Source organism: Passer domesticus, chromosome 3 (genome assembly GCF_036417665.1).
Source record: "Passer domesticus isolate bPasDom1 chromosome 3, bPasDom1.hap1, whole genome shotgun sequence".
Classification (NCBI taxonomy): domain Eukaryota; kingdom Metazoa; phylum Chordata; class Aves; order Passeriformes; family Passeridae; genus Passer; species Passer domesticus.
In genome coordinates this window covers 7,046,314-7,065,505 of record NC_087476.1, presented here as the reverse complement: position 1 = coordinate 7,065,505, position 19,192 = coordinate 7,046,314, and the positions used below count along the sequence as shown (strand labels likewise).

Sequence of the window (19,192 nt, the reverse complement as noted above, 5' to 3'; positions counted from 1 at the left end):
CATCTAACTCCTTCTGGTCACTTGACTGAACTCAAATCACAACTGAGAGTGCTCTGGAAGCCAGTTCTATTATTTTTCATAATCATTCAGTTGCTGAACTACCCTTTGAATCGTCAGGCACAGCCACTGTCAAATTTAACATCTATGAGAAAAGTTTTTACCTTTCAGTTCATTTCTGTGCAAGTAATATCACTTGTTAAAAATTACTCACAGCCTGAGATACTTCAAAATCTATATACAGGAATTTAGATAAATAACACATTTGAAGTAGAAAGACCAGGCCACCTCAGACAAATTGCTTTTTCACATGTACAGATCAAGAAAATAATAGAGCAACAACATGGGCATAGAAAGCCTTGTTGGGTCAGTTACCACAGAAACATAAAACAGAAACAGAAACATCACAGAAACAGGACTTCCAATTATGAATGGTGTTTGGGTCTTTTTTTCTTGTTATTAAAATATATTTATTTTATGTATATGCAGATAGGCAGACAAATACACAATGTAATAAGAACATACCCATCTGTTATAGACTTAGGCACTCAATGACATTTCTGTGAATTTAAGCCATTCTTCTACATTTGCATAGGTGGCCAAAAGTTATTTGTGCAACTTTTGTGTGCTTTCATTTTGAAAGAATAATGCTACTGTTATTATTAGTCCCAGATCTCTCTTTTTAAAATATATATATATTTATTCATAGAGAGATTTGTCATTTTGAATTTGAAGTAAATTTCTTCCAGTCCTTGATGCTCCAAAATCCATAAAGCATTTATGTGTCTCTGGTTTTCAGTTGGTTTTGGACATTGGAAAAGGTAACATTTCCTCAGTTTTTCTGGAATTCAGGGACTGCAGGACTACTTCACACTTGTGAAAAAAGTATTAAGAAAAAAGCTCCCCACACTTCTCCAGGTAGGCAGGGGACCATCATCCTAACGTGGCTGTGAGGAGCATAAGCACAGATTTTAGGGTTTGCAATGTGCAAACATTTAATGGATTTGTGATCTTCACAGAATTGCAGAATGATGGAATCACAGGTTGGAAGGGACCTTGAAGATAATTTTCTTCCAACTCCCTGCCATGGGCAGGGAGAACTTTAAATGGGCCAAATCATTCAAAGCCCCATCCAACCCGGCCTTGAGCACTTCCAGGGATGGGGCATCCACAGCATCTCTGGGCAGCTTGTGCCAGGGCCTCACCACCATCACAGTAACTGATTTTTTCCTAACAGCCAATCTAAACCTGCTCTCTTTCAGTCTGAAGATCCTGCCTCTTGTCCTGTCATTCATGATTCCTGTAAAAAGTCCCTCTCCATCTCTCTTGTTGGTTCTGTTCAGGTACTGGAAGGCCACAGTTAGGTCACCTGAAGCTTCTCTTTCCAAGGCTGAACAATCCCAATTCTCCCAGCTTTTCCTCGTGGGAGAGCTTCTCCATCCCTCTGATCATCTTGATGGCCTCACCCCAAGAGGTCCCTGTGCTGGGGACCCCAGAGTTGGATGCAGAATTCAAGGTGGGGCCCCACAGGTCTTGGACAACACATGAACAGCACAAATAAAGAAAAGAGGCTGAAGGTTAAATCTGAGGACAGAAATGGGAGCTCAGCAGGACCTTGTTACTGATACAACAAAGGAATGGGGCCAGATGAGTTACACAAATGTTCCCTCAGGGACCTCCCTCTCTTCTTGATTTCCAAGTAATACTGATACAATTATTTGATAAAAATCTGATGATTAAAAATATTAATACTTTACTTATTTTTGGACCCAACCTCATGGCAACTTTTCTGTCCTTCAAAGAAAGATGTTGAATGTTTCTATGACGAGAATGGACACTCTGTCCTCACATTTGCAAAACTCACATTTGTAAAAATAAAATGTTCCTGTCAGCCAGCTCTGATTCTTAAGATCTCTGTTATGGAAATTTACAACAAAGAAAAAAGAAGTATTTTATATTTGTACAGTCATAGCAAAAGCACATATTTTTCTTATTTCCTAAGTTGTCATGAGCCTGCTTATGCAGCTGTGAAGAAAGAGACTATGCTTGTCACTTTTGGTCTTAAGTCTTGGAACAGAAATAAGTAGGAAATCATTGGGCTGAGGCTGGGGTTGTGCAGGAGGCACTGCACCTTGTAATTCTCCCAACAGAGGACCAAACCAGGGCCTGAGCAGGCAGAAATAAAACCCTGTGCACATTAAGGCTCTTGTTCTCAGTTTGTCTTTTCTGTCTCTAACAGAGCATTTATCTTAATTTTCTGTGCCTTTAGATTCATGTCTGCAACACAAGTTTATAATGAAGGCTGTGAGGATATCCCAGCAGAACAAACTTCTGCAAGAACACCCTTAATTGTAAGAATGTGCTTGTGCCTGGCCCTGTTCAGCAGCATGAGGTGCCTGCTCATGCTCACCTGTCTTGAGGCCTTATTAACAAATGTACAGGCTTACATGAAGGCTTTTTAATGAAGGTGCATGCACTTGGATTTCTGCAATCCTATCCAATCTGCTGACTGAGCTTTCTGTGTGATGAGGAGTAAAAGGCGTTCTAGTTGTTTCCTACCTGAATTATGTTACAAATTCATTGTTTTTCCTGACATCGGCTTTCTTATTTCTTTTCTAGAAATACAGTATAATTTCCTTCTTAAGGAAAAAAAAAAAAATAGGAGAAAATTGAAGAGTGTCGTGACATCCTGATATTTGTCTACTAATTATAGAGACATGGTTTCTGTTAAGGAGGACTATTAAGATATTTGCATTCAAAGTTGGAACATAAAAATGTGTTGGAACTGTCCTGTAACAACCCTCAGTTTCCTGCCCACACAGCATTTTCCTCTTTTCTCTAGCTGTGAAGATACTACGGGATAAGTTCTGCACAAGGACTAGAAGCTGTCATTGTGTTTTTCAGTCTATTTGCAGTGTCAACTGAGAGTGCTGAAAGATAAATTTTACTTTTTTATGGTTAACTGATGCCCAAGCTGCCTGGGACAGCACGGTGGAAGCTGTGTGTTAGAGGTGCATTTGCATCCTTGTGTACATCTAGCTATGAACATTAGCAGTCTGACACCTCCTTTGTTGCAAATCTAATGCTATTTCACACTTAGTAGGATTTGAAAATTGAAATGAGAACAGTTTAAGTAAATAGTTTACTGTTGGGCTCTGCTCAGTGGCAGGTGGACATCCAGACACTCTGGCAGGTAGAGAGCCAACCTGCTGCTGGTAGCTCTCCAGATCCTGCCATCACAGGTCCCTCCTTCACCTGGCAGCTTTCTCAGGAAATGAAACTGGGTTTTTGCCCACAATTTTCCACCACAACCAATTCCCCTCTCTCCAGAAATAAGTAGCTCCTGCATCAGGAGGCCATAGGTGGGCAGAGATGCCTCACCAGATGACATCAGCTCTCTATCTGAAGCACACTAAACATTCCTGAACAATTAGAGTCATGGCACTTCCAAAGACAAGCCTGGAGAAGCGTGATGTTCTTTTCTGTCTGCTTTCTCAACCACCTTTATTGAATACAGGCTATTGTAACAGATGCAGGCATTCAGATTGGCATTTAATTTATCCTCTGAATTAAAATAGGATGATAGAGTTTAGTTCCAGTTAAAAAATTGCCAGCACTCTGTCACTAAGCCTTACTTCTATCAAAGTCACATTAGGATTCAGCTGTTTACAATTAGCTGAGCTTCCCATGCACACTACCTCAATAAATAGTTTAATAGCAATGAAAAGACCATGTGGCAAGAAGGATCTGCCCTTCTTGGGGAAGAATAGTTAATTATGTAGGGAAATTAAGCTGCAAACAGTTTACTTGAAGATTATATTTCTCCTGATTTTAAGTAATGAGCTGTAAAATCTAATCAATGTGCCTCCAAGGTAGCAGTACCCTTGGGCTAGAGCTGACACCACTTGATCCATCTACCTGGGAGATTTCTGGCTGATATGGCATTGGCTTTGCTTAATTAGACATGTTATAGCTATACAGAGTCTACCCAGCTCAGAGGACATACAGAAATAAAGACCTTGCAATAAAGACACGTCAATCATGAAAAGGAGAAAGAAGAAGAGATGAAATTAAATTGTTTATATTGCTATTTCACAATCTGTTCCTGGCTTAATAGTTTATTTCATTAAAAAGCAAACCAAAAAACAGCACAAAAATATCCAACCCAACACCAGAAACTAATGAAAACAACCAAAAAGCACATCCCAGACTTAATAGAAAGTCTGTAGAATTTATGGGGGAAATGATTCAGTTAACTGAGAGGGCTGTTTGCTGAAATGTTAAAAAAAATATTCAGTATCTGAAATTATTGGAACTTTTTTTGTCAGAACTTTTTTGGTGATTTTATGTACTATGAAGAAGATAAAATTAATTTTCACCTGAGATTCTTAGTCTAAAGAGATATCAAAAAAATACCAAAGATAAGGAGCTTTATGTGAACCATGATATAACATAGCTGGTGTTAGGACAGGTGAAATCCTGGAAATCCATGTGATGACAGTGAGGCAAGAAAGACATAAGATATTTTCATATTTTAATCAATAGGAAACTGCCTATTACAGTGATGATGGTGATACATTCATTAAATAAATTGCCTTCTGATTTCCTCAGGGGATTCTCACATGGTCCATATTAAACTCTTAAGTACTTGAACCTAAAATAGGAATGACTGATGTATGAGTTGGGAATCAAAATTTGACTTAGTCACTAAAATGAAGAATGTCCAAATTGAAATATATGACATTTTCTCTGCATTTCACACCTGTGTTTCATACTGCTGTCCAAAGAAAGTTTATTTATTGGTCAGGAAATTCTCTCTTCAGGAGCAAATCCAGTGATGGCTGAGAAGACAGAAAAAGAATGTGCCAAAGGAATATCTATTTTGTGTTGCAAGCTGTAAAGGAGTTAATGGAAAGAAATGAAATGAGGAAGTCCAAGGGAAAAATCACAAGCTATTGCTCTCTCCATGCATGTTAAATATGCACAATGAAGACAGATTGCTCATAGCAGAGTTCTGGTACTAGAATATTTCCAGATAATATGTCCAAATGAAAACATGTAACTCAAAGCTGCAGTCCGTAAACTCTTTGCTTATTCTTCCTCCTCCTCCAAGAATACTTTATTTTTCTTACTGCCAATCTGAAAGATATACAAGACATCAGGTTTCTCTTTGCAGGCATCTTAATAAACTGGAAATAATGACATTTGTGGCAGCACAAATGCACCAAGGGAAGAGCACATATTAATTAAGGGAGGTCCAAAGAGCAGCAGCTTTTGCTGAAGCTGGCCATTTTTGTATGCTTTTATCCCTTATAACTTCCTGTTTTCCCAGGAGACATCTTATCAGGCAAACATTGTTCTGGCATCCCAGAACATGACAGACTGTCATTAGATAAAGGAGAAGGTTAATAAAATAGCAATCCAGGTTAGAAGCAATGTTTTAGCCAGAGGAATCCCATGGGTTGTGGGGAAGCAAATAGCAGACTAGTCAAAAGCAGCAAATTACAGTCAGGAAAAGAGTGCCAAGTATTCAGCTCCTATTCTATAATTTGCACTTGCCAGCAGAATCTCAAATAAGTCTTTTTTTTTTTTTTTTTTTTTTTTTTTTTTTTTTTTGAGATATTTGGACTGAGTTTCCTGTGGTCTGCATATTCCCCTTTCAATATCCTGACAGTCTGGGAGCACAGTGCATTAGGAATGGCTCCCTTAGAAGTTATTATGGAAGTATAGAATAAGCAGGGAGGGCTTTTTTCCTATCTCTTTCATTTCTTCTCTTAAAGCATTTCTGAAAATGCCTGGTAGGGCCTGTGGGTGTCAAGTGGAATCAGAGCACAGACTGGGGCAGAGCAAGATTGTTTCTCTGGCTCATCTCTGATTGAAGAGTTTTCTATTTTATTAGTGATACTGGAAACTGCAAAAAATACTGCAAAAGAAATATGTTTTTCTGCTAAACAGTCTTGAGACATACAGAAGTTACCATTGACCTTAGGCTTTTGTGTGAGATGGATCAAACATTTCAATGAATCAATATAATGGGAAAAGTATGCTGCTTAAGTTGTGGGTTGGAAGGTATGATTCACCATTTTTTTCTTTTTTTTTCTTTTCTTTTTTTTTTTTCTGTTTTTTGGGTGTCTTTTTTTTCTTTTTTTGAGCTAATGGAGAAAGATTAGGATGGGGACAAAGAAATAACTCCAGCTGTCATCTGCAAACCTGAGCAATGCACTGCATTTTCTGGTGTTTATAGCATCAAGATTTCAAATCGTACTTGAAGAAGAAGGTAACCATTGCTTAAGATCTTATAAGACTATTTGGACTTGTTTTGAGGAAGAAAGAGAGGAATTAATGTCATGAGCATTTACAACTCAAGTTCCCTAAGGGAAAGTCAGGAGATGGAAGGAGATACTGGAGTGGATCATAACTGTGTTTACTGTCAATGCTGATTTACATTAACTCAGGATTGGGCCTTGCATTTCTATCCTGGCAGATTTAACTCTTCTGAAGGAGATTTTATGTTTCTCTACCTTGGCTGCTCCATTTGTGGATGTGATTTCAAAAGAGACAATACAGCTTAGCTTTTCCCCCTTCAAACTCCCTGACTAAACCTGCCCTGAGTTTTGTAAAAGCAGATTTAACTTCACCTGGACTTTGCCTGAAGGTTCTGTTTTACTTCTGAGGAGCACAGGTCAGAAGAAAAAGTGAAAAGCAGCCAAAGTGGATGTTGGAAAGAACTACCCTACACAAAAGGCATACCTTTATTTCTTAAAATAAAAAGTGCAGGTGTGATTCTAAGGGAAGACAGGAGGTGAATGTTTACAAGGAAAGAAACTGAAATGACAAAGAGAAAAAAAGGTTTTAAAAAAATTCTTGTTGTGTCTATCTGAACATTTTCTGGTCTCCCCAAGATGGCAAAGAAAAAGAAAAACCCCAAAACCTTCTGCTGTCACTGTCACCTAGCTATGATATAAATATACCATACAGAAAAACATGCAACACTTCTCTCTCAGGAGACTGATCCTGAAGACTTTCTGCCAAAATTGATAGACTGCATGTTTTAACTCATCCTTTCTCAAATTTTATACCTGTGTTCATGGTCATTATATCTCAGTTAAAACTGAAGAACTTGATGTGTAAACTTTTTAAATGCATGGATATATCCCTCTTACCTTTTACTATAAATAATTATTCTTACCAGCCCAAACCATGCTATGATTCTAAAGGACAGAAAACCAGGCAATCCTTCCAAGTATACCTTTTATAAAAGTGTCAAGTTTCTCTGCAAGCTAAAGTTTTCATGGCAATCTCTTCAGCAGAGTGGTCAGGGAAGCATTAGACTTTTGGGTATACTTACAGCTCCTGATTAAACCCCTTTGTCTCAAAAAAGGAATCAAGTAAAGCTTAAGTGTTTCTCTTAATCAGCACTTCAGCACATTCTGGAAGGTCTGTGTAAAGACTTTGTTGTCTTGCCATAGTTTGACTTATTCCCCCTATTATTTCCTGGCACTGATTCTTTTCAGAAGAAAGAAAAAAATACTCTGTATTTTGCTACTGTAACATCATTTTGATCAGATATGCTGGTAGGAGCTGGATATAAACAATGAGATATTTAAAATCTTTCACCAAGGCAGTGAGGATCCATCTGTATGGGATTTTCTGCTCTCAGTGGAAGTGTTAATGACATTTCCTTGCTGCTGCTGCATTATCAGCACTCGCAAGAACAGAAGAATTTCTATCATGCAGATTACTGCAGACAGCAGATTTGCTATGGGATGAGGAGGCTGCCCAATCATTTTTGCTTTATTTTTCTTTTATTATTGATTGTGTATTAGACATGGAACAGCTCCTGGACAAGGCAAGCATTTCCTTGTAATAAAATCCCAATGCTTCAGAGACTTAAAAAGCCTCCTTGATGTGTGTTCAGAGGAACAGGTGACTGGTGGGGAACCTGTAGATCAGCACCTGCTCCACAGTTACAGGCCTTTCAGAAATCCTTACAACCAGCAACCCAGTGTAGAGGTGAAGTAACTTTGTCTGCATGCATAATTCTACTTTGAATTCCTAGCTTGAAGTACTAGAAGTCACGGAGATAGCTATGGTAGCGATCACAGTGGAGATTCATGCCAAAACTTGCATTTTTCTCTGTCTGCATCTCAGGAGTGATGCTTAGATTTAAGAAGATTTTTCTTAAACAAAAACAATAAACAAGCTTTGAATCATATGCATCACAGAAGTAAAAAGCTTGCCCATAAAATAGCTACTGAATGCTACAGATGTGTGAGGTTGGCCTCTCTGGGAGAAACACAAGCTGTTCTATTAGCTAATTTCAAAGGAGTCAGGAAGTGATTGGATCACTGTCTCTTATTCCTACAGATAGAGAATATTTTTCATGGCTATAGATAAATTATTACAATGGAAAAATGTTTAAGGGGATGCAACACCTAGATCTGAAGCTAGACAAGAAGAAATAACAGAATTTACTTCCTTTAAGGAGAAAAGCCCAGAGCATTCTTTAAAAGTGAAAATCTCACAAACCAAAAGTTTTGAAAGACTGAAACACAAGCATTAGTCTCCACTACATCATAGGACTACGGAATGGTTTGGATTGGAAGGGATCTCAAGGATCATTTATCTCCAAACCTCCTGACAGGGGCAAGGACCTCTTCCATTAGACCAAGCTGTCAAATATATTACTTTATGTAGAAAAGATAATCAGATCCTAAGATCCTTTGCCCAATGCTATGTGAGAAGTCAGAGATCACAATTGTGATTATTACTTTTTTTCTTTCCCTGTCTTTGACATCTGTTTTAGACAAATTACTTCATGAACATGATTTAGAAATATTTCATATTCCTATTAACTGTTTCTGCATAATTCCTCAAATACTGAATGACTTTCATTTGGATTTCAAGCCCCTTGACTTAAGGACATGGTTTTCTGAGCAGAAGTATTTGCCCTGTACAAAACAGATGTCCTTTAAAGATGCTTTAATTTAACAAGAATGTAATAATTTTAAAATATTATGCCAGGCTCAAGATTTTAGCCATTTTCCATCTGTCTCTTGCACCAGTATCTCCTCTTTAATTGCTCACAAATGCTTTTCAACTCCAGTTTAAGGAAATGCTTTTAATCTTCTCAGACTATTGGGGCATATTTACAGTTATACACATGACAAGTTGACAAATAAAAGACTTTTCAAGTTCTGAAATGTCTTCTAACGCTCTTTCAGAAAATCAGATCTAAAAAATTATTTCACCTAGAAAGATCCAGAAAAACCAAATCTCCTGGCTGCATTGCTTGCAAAATCAGTTTCTATATTTCTGGAAAGGGTTATTTTCTCCAAGTTAGGTGTTGCTACAAAATGCAGTGCTATATAGATATATTCAAATTAGCTCCAAGTAAATTAACTTGTGAGGCAGCAAGGCCACCCCAGCTAAGTAGGATGTTTTAGCACAGCAGAGAACTGAGCAGACATGTGTTGTTCTATTCCTCTGATACCCAGTCTAGTCCACTGACAGTTTTTAAGACTGCTCAAGAATCACATCATTTGAATAATATATTACCTAGCAAGTGTTGTACAACCTGTTACAACTCAGATCACCCATTTCAGTTCCACAGTTATAGCTGTCAGAGGCTCAATAACCACAAGTAGAGCATATTGTGAAATCTGGGCTTTGTACAGAGAGCCAACAAAACCTTGATGGAGGCCATCAGTCATTGTATTCCCTTCTGGGGCAAAATGTACTATTCTTTGTGTCTCTAAAGAAGAAAACATGGCAATGCAAAGTAGTAAACAGTTGAGTGAATGAGAATTTTATCAATTTTTTTGTTCATGCTCTTTGCCAGACAGTTTTCCATTGGAAAATGTCATTTGAATTAAACCTTTTTTTTTTTGCTGATTTGTGATTTAAGAGGGGGGAAAAGCTCATGAATTTATAAGTATTTGTTCACAAAGTTCTCATAAAAATGAGAAATCTTTTAAAACAATGTTATTAGAATGATACAAAAGGATACTTTGGATTAGATGCTACTAATTTCCAAGATTCTCTTTTATCTATAAGTGCAGCCTGCAGGCTTAAAATCCTTGCAGAAAAGAATTCGTAATGGAATAGCATTCTGTGTGAATCTTATCACAGGATACACTATTCCATGTACCTAAACTGTTTTGGCAAGAAGCCTTTTGAAAATCCTGGGCATTGGCATGACACTGATAAAAATGAACAATTTACAAAATCATATTAACATTTATAAAGAGGAAATGAAGAACATTCCTGATTAAAAACCTGGTTTTAATTAACTAGGGTCTAAATATTAGCTTAAAACATGCTGATATATTTGTGAACTTTATCAGAGTACTAATGTAGATAAAACTGACATTTAGGGTGGGAATCAGCTTGGGAGAAATAGGGCTTGATTCAGTTCCCTAAATAGAAGCATCTCGTGTCATATGAGACTTCCTGGAATGGCATAATGTCTCCATATGGATGTTCTGAATAAGGAAGGACACACCAGGTGTCTCTACATTTAGACAAATGAGCTGCTTTCCTAAATGCAGTGGCCAGATTTAGCTGGTAGAACATGGGTGTGGAGTTGCTGCCTGAATGCAGGGGCTGCCAGGTGGAGGTCAACACCTGAGGCAAGCTGAGAGCTCCTGCTGCAGTCAGTGAGAGCAGGCTCTGCTCAGCTTCACAGGAAGTCATTGATTTGTGTTCAGGAGGAACCAGGGGTGGCAGTGGCTGACACAGAACCTACACAAGGTGTGTGAAACTGGAGAGCTGCTGTAGTGACCATAATGCCTGAAGTCCCACTGGATCTCTAATTAATGAACCTGTGGGGCCTAGATGGTCATTTAGCTCTCCTGGAATAAAATGCCTTAAATGTGGGTAAAATTCACCCACATTAGCAAAGAAATCTCGTTCCCCTGAGATGTCTTGAAGTGTCCTACTCACCTTCATAGACTGCCTCACTGGGGCAAAAGTTTTCCAGCAGGTCTGCTCACATCTGCTTTTGGAAAAACACTAACTTTTCTTGTATGTAGCTAAAAACATCCCCTAACTTTTCCTGAAATCTTGTTGCAAAATGTCAGCTCTGGCTGGACAAAAAATATGGCCCCATGGACAACAATGCCAGTTCTAAAACTGGCAGGTTTGTTTCCTTGGTAAGATTAGTGCCACATTACAGCTCAAAGCAGTGCAGGTAAATGGGCCAGGAGCTGCTATATGAGGCATATCCTTAGGATATCTTTAAAGGCATTTCTTTAGTTCTTTATTTTCTTTAAAGGTGCATTTCTTTAGTTGACCAAGACTGAGGGTGACCTGTACTATTCTGACATACATTGTTACCTAACAGCTGATGTTACCAAAACAAAACAATTTCATTTGAATGTTGTCATCCTCCAGTGTGTCACGTTAAAGCTCTAATTCAGCATCCTCAACACTGGCAATTCTGTATGTACTTTCTCCATGCAGGCCCTTTCAGAACACAGGTCTGTATTTTGATGAGTTGTATAAACACAGAATACTTCCTTAGAAGACCTGAGCAGAGAGTTGTTTCTTTTCCTGTTCTATTAAGTTATAAGCATAAACTAAAGATTCAATCAAACTAAGAATTCATTTAAATGCTCTATTGAACTGCAGCACATTTTAATTTCTCAGGGTCTGCTGATGATCTCTCCTGATGCACTGGCCTTTTGAACCATAACAAAGTCTCTTATATGAAAGACATTATATACAAGAATGCACACACAATAATGCATAGAAAAGATTAGAGGAATAGACTAAAAAAATATGATTCCTTAGTATATAACCAGGCTTTAATATTTCCCAAAAGTTGTACAGTTTCTATGCATTTAGTAACTTTAGTGTAATATTGTTTTGACCAGTTTTCCTTTGAACATGTACAAAACTTGTAGTATTCCCAACATCCATTGTGATAGTCAAGCTCTTCACAGCTAATTGTGTTTGCTGAGAAAAATCACTTTTGCCTTTGATTTGAACTTGTCTCCCAGCAGCTTTAATAGGTGACCCTTAGCTCGTCCTATGCTGGAGAAGGTAGGAAACAATAATCTTGTATTGACTCTATCCTTGTCATTCATTAATTTTTATTTCCTCCAGGAGTAACCTTTTCCAGGCTGAAAAGTCAAAGCTTACTTAGTCCTACATGCCTTAGTTGTTTTTAGCAAGAAAGCAGTCCACACTAGGATTCATCCATTTCAGCCTTCTCTGTATTTTCCTGGCTTTATTATAGCACTTCTGAGGTACTGCAGACAAAATGTCTCTCTGACAGTCAGCTAAAGACAAATTATAAATATCTTACCTTCTCTTCCTGATTATTTTTCAGCAGATTTCTTCCAGACCACAGTAATAACTAGGATTTAGTAGGATACTGAATAATTATCATACCAAGAGAGAAGGGACTACATCCTAGGGAAAGACAAAGACTGGAAAGTAACTATGGTCACAAAAGAAGAGTGATAGAATCTGACCTCCCATTATAGTTATATTGGAAAACCAGTCAGAGAATCTTTTAAATGTTGACAAAGTGAGGGCAGTTGGTCATTTTCACTAGGGTCGTGGCACTGGTGAGACTAGTAATGTAATATAATATAAAGTGCTAATATAAAATCAGTTTTAAACTTACGCTGAAATCCTCTACAAGATGATGCAAAGACACAATTATTTTTGTGGTTGAAAAATTGTATTTTTTTTGCAAAATTTGTTTCTCTGATGAACATAAAATGCCGTGGTTACATCTAATTTATCTGCTGGGAGAAAATGCCCAGGAGTGGAGATTTTTTTGTAGTCATGACCCATGGTTTCCATACTGCTTGGGTGCCAGGATTTTGTTTACAAAGACATTGGAGTGTGGGTGTTGGGAGGGGAATGACATATCCCTTAGTCTCACTCTGATAAGGAGCTGGGATGGTGCCAGAGTGCCATATAGACAGAGCTCAAACCCTGGCTTCGTTGCAGAATACATAAACCTCTGCTGGGAGGAAATACCAGATATAAAATGGGTCTTTAATCTTGCAGACAAATTCCAATTAGGAAAGCACCACACGCTTTTTACACCAGGCATGATTAATCACTGGAACAAACTACCACTAGAATTGATGAATTCACCCTTTCTTGACGCCTTTGAGTCAAGACTGCATGCACTCCTGGAATTTATGTGATAGCCAAACACATGTTATAGTCAAGTACAATACTTGTTATTGAGGTTAATATTGTAGGTAATTTTTTTTTTTTTTTAATACAGTGCAGGTAAAGTTAGAGGTCTTTCAGCTTTGGAATTCTTTAAAGCGGATAAAGGTTTATTATGGACAACACTGCTCTGTTCTTTACAAGATCATCCTCCCTGTGTTCTTATCTTGCCCTTTTCCTGTGTTGTATGTGACAGAGTTTCCATTTGAAATGTGAGCTCCTTAAATCTTTTTAAAGTGCCTTCATTCCCAAATAAAGTAATTATTGAATCTAGTAGGAACTTAGTAGATTAATAAGAGACCCTAAACACTTAACTGGATTTGAGTCCAAACACATTCCAACAAGCAATAAACAAGCAATATAGAGATAAAATGCCTATTATTCATAGGTAAGACTCATTCTGTGTAACCTTTGTTTTATGGCAGCTAGTTCGTCGTGAGAGCACAAAACTGGGAAGTTTCTGGGTCACCAAATCAAATTTATTGAGATCTTCAAGAGGCATTTGAATAGCTCTTTTCATAAACTAATCAAAATCCATTTTCAGAAAACAAACTCCATTGTCCTAACTCTAATATTCTCTAATATTCTCCCTTCCATCTTATCCATTGTCATATCTCTATTTCCTCTTATTCCAAAATCTAATGATTATATATTCACATTGCAATTTTCAGCCCTCAAAGTCTGTAAATAACTGATTGTTCCTTACCCACATTTAGGTACTCAGTACTTATATCTCTCTGGAGCATAGGTGCCAATATATTTAGGCCAAGTAACCATACAAGATTTAATCTTTGTTTTCCTGAGACAAACTCTTTTAGTTACTCCACTTAAAGACAGGTTCTCCACTCATAACATCACTGTGTTGGCCTTCATTATTCTTTCAGTTAGAATTGGTCTTTCTTAATTGTGGATGACAATGATGCTCTAACTGAGGTCTCAGGAGGGCTGTAGATGATAGCAGGATCTCTGCATTTCCTAAAAAAAGACAAGCTCTGCATTAGCCTTTTTCACAGCTACATCACATCAGTGGCTTGCAGCCATCCAGTTACTGCGCAAGACATCCAAATCCCTTTACTTTTCATTAGTTGTGACTGATAAATTTCTGCCTAAAAGTAGAAATTCTTGTTATCGGTCCCTGAGGACACATGACTGTACTTTGTGCTATTGGATTTTATTCCTTTTCTGGTACTTCAGCTCTCACAATCCAATACTTCTCCCAGTAGTGCATCTGGCTTCTCCTTGCCATGGCCAGTGCTGCCTATCTAGTTTGTATTGACAAATTTCAGTGGTGGACTTTTTTTTGTTCTTAACTTATTAGTGTTCACTGCTCTGTGTTATTTGTTCTGAGTTTTCATTTGAGGGAAGGAACGGTGATCACTGTCAATAAAAGTATTGCCTGAAAGAATGCTCTTGTAACAATCTCTGCTGTAATAGCAATTATTGACTGATAGACTTGGAGCAATAGTTATGAAAGGATTTCTGCTTGGTCCTTAAAAGGGGTGAGAAATGAGGACAAGGGGCTTCCATTCCTGCTCTGGTAGTGACAGTGACAATGAATGTGGCCCATTCCCATGGGGAACACAAAGGGGTTTGTCTGGGCACACAGAAGCTGGCCAGGTTAGCATTTCCTCCAGGACAGGTAGCTGGCACCCCCTCTTAACGAGAAAAAAAAAAAAAAAACCTCATGAAAAAAATGTCTAATTTCCTCAAAATGACATGTCTGTAAAAGGATGTAATTTACTCATAAACATGCACAGGAATTTGCAGATTACCTTCCAGCCCCACCTTGAGTAGCTCATCATGCTGATTGCATGTCTGCTTGGGGGGTTGTTTTCAGGTTAAATTTCCTCTTTAAAATCTGGTAATATATGTTGATTTTATGTTTAATCTTTTAACTTATTTGGATAATTATTAAAATATTGAGTAAATATTGTTGACATAGGACAGTGTATATAAATTACAATGCAGTTCTGTCTTTGTTGGATAAAAATGCTGTGAATTCACTCATCCTGGGCAGTTAATATAAAGTACACAAATACTCATTAAAAAGCAAAGATTATATAATCCCCAATTATCACAAAAAGGATGCCTTTATAATGTCCATCTGAAGGAAAACTCTGCCTACATTCTATCTCAGAGCATACAGATAAGTGAATTTTTCAAAATCTTTGGTGACTATAGAACCTAAATATGAAGACACATTACTGGTTTCATTAGAAGCACTAAAATATTATATTTGAGAGACTGGATCTTTGTCACAAGGTAAATTATTAATGTTATTTGGCATCTAATTATTTCCAAATGTTTTTATTGCTATATATTAAATTAGGGGAGACTAGAAAGGAAAGAGTACAATTTGAAATTGACTGCCAACTTTTAAATGAGATTGTTTCTCCTGAGACTATGGTGATTGGAACTTGCATTAGCAGCTCATTGAAGCACATATATTTCTTCTGACATATGTCATAGTTAGATCTTTTTATTGATGCCAAAATGCTTTTCTGTTTTAAAGTATCTCCACACAAGATTCCTTCCTAGAAATTGTTTAGATTGTAGTTATGCATTTTGCAACACTCCAGATATATATTATGGTTGCTTTTCATGTATACAACACCAGCTAGTAATATTGTGGGGTTTTTTTTTCCATTGCCATTTGTTTTGCAAATATCGAACTGCATTATTTGTGATTTTCTTTCCATTTAAAAAATGTTTCCTTGCTACATAATGAATAATAATCTCTTTCAGTATTTCCATTGTGTACAAAACTGTACTCTCATGGTAATATTTACTTATTGTCCTCCACAGTATGAAGCTGCAAATATTTGACCTTGACTTACATATTTGGGTGGAATAAATACAAACTACTGCCTGAATAAAAACTAGATTATATCTAAAAAGGCTGAGGTCCAAATCTTTAAAGGCTTTAAAATACCTCATTAACATTTTGATTTTTGTTTTCAAGAAAAAACAAACAAAAAAAAAACCCAAAACCAAAAAAAACCCAAAAAGACCAACATATCATGTAACATCCTTATTTATGTTGATAGTATTGCTAAAAAATTAAAAGTTAATTTACAAGAGAGAGAACAAGAGAGAACCTTAGGTTCTAAGACTATAACCTTGAGAGGAACTTTGCTCAGTATTTTTGGGTGAAACCTAAGGCTGGAGTTTGAGCACATTCCTTTGTTTTTTTGGTACATCTAGATAATCTGTGTTTCAATCTGAAGTGAACTGACAAAGGGCGTGTATCCAAACCACCTCAAAAAGCAAGTCCTGAGGAGTCTTTTAGCACAGTGATACATCCTTCTTCCTTGCCAATCAGCAGAGATTATTAGTTTTAAATTAATTCTGCAGAAAAGATGTTTGCTCAGTTTCTGATTTGAAGTTGGCTTAGACCAGCCGACCCTGAAGCAAAAGAGTGAGTTCCTAACGGCCTGGGAACTTTTGGCTTTGTGTCTTTACAACATAACCTTGATCCATAGTATGGCTGGAAGATAAGATACAGATCAACATGACTCAAACTGTGGAATTCATTTCACCTGACCCCTGTCACCCATTCTGTAATTCTATGTCTTTGAAGTATTGTTACAGACTCTTGACATGGACCAGGGTAACAAAAGACATTTCTAGGTTGCAAACAATCTATCCAAAAATAGTCATTTGAAATAGGTTAGATGAATTCTACAGTTGCCAATTTTTCTTCATTGACTATAAAGGAGGAAGGAGAACATCCCTCTGAGGAATACTTTATAATGCCCAGTATCTGTTGGCAAATGTCCAAATTGAGCACCTCCTAACTATACAGATGAATTCTTCTTTAGGCTCCACAAAGTAATGACAAGATGGTTTTTTTTTGATAGATGTTTATGCTCGTGTCCATAAACCCAACTAGTTTAGTCACTTAAATTTAGGTATCTAAATCTTGAACTCAGTTGAGTTGAAAGGATTTGATAGAGTTGCTCATAAAATAGGCATCTACCATTTGAGATATGCTTGAATACCTCAAAAGTCATAGAATCATAGAATGTCCTGAGTTCAAAGGGACCCACAAAGATCACCAATCCCAACTCCTGGCCGTATAAAATACAGCCCACAAAAATATGACACTGCATGTCTGAATCTGCATGGGGCTAGCAGGAGAGACAAGAGCCTACAGATGGACCCATATCCTCTGTCCCATCAGGCTGTGGGACCTGAGACAACAGACCACAACATTTCAAATGGCAGTAGATGCCTCAGTTTGAGGGACACTCTGGGTGTCAAAATCTAACCTGCCTGTGGCTGGTGAGTCACTGCAGGGCTTTCTTTATATAAAAAGACAGAAATTTTCTAATATTGGGAAAGAAAGAGTGAAAGACCAAATTCTGGAATACAGCAGAACTGCTTGTCTGTTGTGGAGTCATCTCAGGTTATACACTCAGGAGGGGAGATTTGGGAGAAGTTTCTGTGGAGAAATGGCTCAATGTTATAGTTTAAGTACAGCAATTCAGGAAAGAGAACTTTAATGATAAAGGACAAGAAAACACACAGTCATAACAGCCGTGATGATTTGCAAGTCATGGTTCAGGTCCCAGTAGTCATAACATTTAAGAAGCAACAATAAAATAGAGGTGGTCACGTATGGGTGCTGCTTATTTTTAATGTCTTAACTGGACCCAGCTTGTTCATCCTTTTTTTCTTACCTGTAAGATTAGAAGCATGTATCTTGAATGAAACAACATCTAATGGCATGCCTCCAGAAAATGGCACTTTAGGAAAAATGCAGCCTGGAGTTTCCTAAAAAAATCAAAACATCAAGATTAACTTGGGCTTCACAAGTTTCATTTCTATTGCAATTACTCCAATGGCTGTTCCCATTTGGTCAAGTCAAGCACAGGCAGCAGTCTTTCCAAGATGCCACTTCCTAGTTTGCACACATCTGATTTTGTTAAAGATCTCTGTATTTTCCAGTGTCAAACCAGGACAGCCTGCCCTGCTGTCAGCCACCCTCAGAACAGGCAATCAATAGCTGCCGACTCTTTCCGTGTGGGGCTGTCGCTGCCTCTCTCTCTCCTTGCACAGCCTGTGTTAGGTTCTGCTGGGGATGTGCAGCCTGATATAAAACTTTCCATTCGGATGAGCAGATTTGACAGATTTGTCTACTTATTAATAGACTAAGTTCAGCAGAATTTAAGATGCAAATTTATTCTTAGCCTATTTTTTTTTTGCACTTTCTGTTTCTGTTCTCTCCCCTGTGCTTTTTCCCTGGCTGTTTACATTCCCTAGTCTACTTTGGTCCATATCAATAACATTAAGAATTGTAATCTTTAATCTCCCACAGCTCACTAGATTACCTTTGCAGTGAGAGAAGGGCCAGTGAGGCTGGGAGCCTGTGATCTTTCCTCCTCACATTGCCCTTGTGGGAGGATTATTAACGCACCCTGAAGGGAAGTGCCAGGCCCACCTCCCTTCAGCAGGCAGAGACCACATTTGCAACAACAGAGAATAAACTCCTGGCATGGGCAAGAGCAAAATTATAAAAAGCCAGCTGAACTTTTGTAATGCCTGCACTGGCAGAGATTTTGCTGTGGGATCACCACGGTGGACATTTTGTGAGGAACAATGGCCACACCAGCAGCCATCTTGTCCTTGATGAGGGGAGGATGGCTCTGTGCTTGGTGCCTCCAGAGCTTCTTTTCCACTAGGGCCAAGCACAGCAAATACACCAGTTCTGTCTAAATTGGGTCATCTTTTTGGGTACGGTGAGAGAGCCTGAGGGACAGAGGAATGTACTTCAGCCTGGTCAGGGACTGACATGGGCTGCTGCAGTCCTCCAAGGGTAGCAAGAGAGTCACAGAACTGTAGAATCATTAAGGCTGGAAAGGACCTCCAAGATCACCAAGTCCAACCTTCAATCTAGTACCACCATTCTCACTAAACAATATTGTGCAGTGATTTTATCTTTGTTTCAATATCTACTCATTCATTTAACACTACCAGGGATGGTGACTCCACCGCT

At 38.0% G+C, this 19,192-nt stretch overlaps 1 long non-coding RNA gene across 1 annotated transcript; it reads right to left on the bottom strand.

Annotated features, from left to right (window-relative positions):
* Positions 1-13,180: 13,180 nt before the first annotated feature.
* LOC135297881 (uncharacterized) lies at positions 13,181-18,980 on the bottom strand. The gene is made up of 3 exons (XR_010359804.1): positions 18,528-18,980; positions 17,877-17,970; positions 13,181-14,169 (listed from the first exon to the last, which is right to left on the bottom strand). It is a non-coding gene; the product is annotated as an uncharacterized LOC135297881 (long non-coding RNA).
* Positions 18,981-19,192: the final 212 nt, after the last annotated feature.